The following is a 2,611-nucleotide window of genomic DNA, read 5'->3' as shown; positions in this document are numbered from 1 at the left end:
ATTGTTTTTCAACAAGTCTTTATTTTATATTTTTTTAAGAAACTTCAGATTGGGAAGAGCTATGTGGTTTTAAATTTTATTTTTTATAAATTTATTTCACTTCCTTTTTAACAATGAGTTGAGAAACTTTAACTGATGATCATTAAATGAATACATTGGCATTCCTTAACACCTTTGGTCAAGAACATAATAGCAAATTAAATATGTTAAATTTTATTTTTAAAAATTGTGTTTATTTGGTAACTCGTGATGATGTCGTTTAGTATCTACCTCTTAGCTATTAGGGTGCATGGGGAAGGAGTTTCCCTTCCTTGTTTCACCTGTTTGACACCAAATCTATATAAAAATATTCGTTCTCTGATCAAAATGTGACAGTGTTTATAAATTAATTGTAATTTATAAAGTAATAGTCAATATTTTATTATTAATATTAAACTGGATTATCTTCCCTAAAAGTATGAATAGTTACATCTCATTTTGCAATAGTGCATATTAGTGTATACTTGTTTCAATTGTTAGCCTTTTTTTTCAGAATGATGTAAAAATATATCCATTTTGTTTAAATCCTGTCTTGTTCTTTATTTCCTTCATCTTTATTTTTTTTTTTATCTAGTTAGTATATTCTTTTGAGTGTCTAGATGAAACAACAAGCTTTTGCCATTAGTGTAGAAATACTTTGTCAAAACTAAGTAAACAAGTTTATTAAGTGATAATTATTGTTTATAAAATGATTTGAGTCACTGTGTGCCTAACTTCGTAGCATGATCTTCCCACTGTCTTCATACAACTGAGATTTTAGTCCGGATTCTTTCAATCAAGAGGTGATGGTTTGAATTAAACTGGTATCAAAGTTTAATTCAAACCATCACCTCTTGATTGAAAGAATCCAGACTAAAATCTCAGTTGTATGAAGACAAGTTTGAATTAAACTATGGTACCTCTGTACACTCACACATTCATGAGGTTGGAAATGTGTGCAGGTGTTATGCCTTGTGGCTAGGTGTTATGCCTTCATAAAATCAAAATGCAAAGGGGATTCTTTTTTTTTTTTTCGGCTCCCCTTTGTTTAGCAAATGTCAAAACAGACAATGTGGAATCAAAACGACAGTCAATGTCTTTCAAATCAGCGAATAAAATTATCTATCTGGGATTAAATGGGATTTGAATCCAAACTTTTTAGGTTTTAATCTTCCATAATGAGGAGGATGGAAAAAGGATATTTATATAGCAATCTTATCAATTATTATCCTAAATCCACTCAATCACTTAACAATAATAATCGCACTTAATGACAATAATCACGTGCATATTGTCACTCAAGCAACTATTATAAAGAAATATGAAAAATATATTTTCACACTGGGTAGCAGTTGTTCCAATGAGATTATATCAGTCCATCTATTGGATTATGTCAATCCAATTTCCACCACTAGTCTCAAGTGGGTAATATTTATCTTGATCCTCTTCATAGGTATCGAAATGGTATTATACTGATTACTGTATTGAAATCCTGTTATGTGATGATAAAAAGCAACAAATCTTTTATCGAACCAAATCGACAAATGGAGAATATATTTTGTTTTCCTAAAATGGAGACAATATAAATGTAATGGTTGGTTGGATTTGAAAACAATATTAACAACGATTTACATTTATTGTGATCTCGCTACTGCATATCTCTCATACAACAAAATACCTTCATGATATAGTGAATGTATTTGTGCGAACTTACATAGTTCAAATTTCAATCCTTTATTTCTTGGAACATTTTGGGAAGTAAAATTCTCAGAAAAAAAAATATTTCAGCTTATTAATCAGAGGTTTAATACAAATATATTGGTTTAAAATTGTATGGAATAATTTGATTAACATCTTGGTTGGCCTATTTATGGCAATTGAGCTATAGTATTGATTTTTTTTATCAATGAAGCCTTTATCATCCCAAATTTATATTTTTCCCTGTGGTTTACCACAGAATTACATATTCAAAGAATAAATTCGATAATGTATAAATTAAAAAAAAAATTAAATTAATAGGTACTTTTTAATATTAGTTTTAGGGAAATGTAGCATATATATGTATTAAATTTGAAATCTATTTTTTACTCTTTAAAAAAAATGAGCTCATTACAATGATTAATTATCTTGAATGTAGATGTATAAATTGTTTTAGATAAGGAAATGGTTTAAATAAAACAGCCATAGCGATCTTCTGCACTCCACCGAGTGAAATGAAACTAGAGAGCCATGTTGTAAGTTACTGTTTAGCAGAATTCGCTTTATAAGGAAGAAATGAAACTCAAAATAATTATTTAATAATTAGCAATTCACCACCACTTAACTGGAACATTGGAACTCTGGAGAACTAAGTCCACAAGAGAAAAAAGGTACCTGAGCTCAGGAGTTTTTTATTTATTAATCTTTTTTTTTTTTTTGTGTCAGGCTTTTGATCGAGTCTGGCACCCAGGACTGCTATACAAGATCCGTAAATTCCTACCCCCTACATACTTCCTCATTATCCGTTCTTATCTCTCCGACAGATTATTTCAAGTAAATTACAACGGCGCTTATTCATCCCTATTCCGTCAGTCTGCTGGTGTACCACAGGGTA

The 2,611-nt window shown here is 29.8% G+C and overlaps 1 long non-coding RNA gene across 1 annotated transcript in view; it reads left to right on the top strand.

Annotated features, from left to right (window-relative positions):
• The first annotated feature begins 1,093 nt into the window (after nt 1-1,093).
• The window catches only part of LOC112211156 (uncharacterized), a 20,484-nt gene continuing 18,966 nt past the window's right edge, over nt 1,094-2,611 (top strand). The window contains exon 1 of the long non-coding RNA XR_002945467.2: nt 1,094-2,387. This is a non-coding gene — a long non-coding RNA (uncharacterized lncRNA). The remainder of the gene's footprint in view (nt 2,388-2,611) is intronic.

Source organism: Halyomorpha halys, unplaced genomic scaffold (assembly GCF_000696795.3).
Source record: "Halyomorpha halys isolate HHAL.00 unplaced genomic scaffold, Hhal_1.1 Scaffold106.1, whole genome shotgun sequence".
NCBI classification, from domain to species: Eukaryota; Metazoa; Arthropoda; class Insecta; order Hemiptera; family Pentatomidae; genus Halyomorpha; species Halyomorpha halys.
The sequence above is the reverse complement of the archived record's forward strand: the minus strand, read 5'-3'. Positions and strand labels throughout refer to the sequence as shown.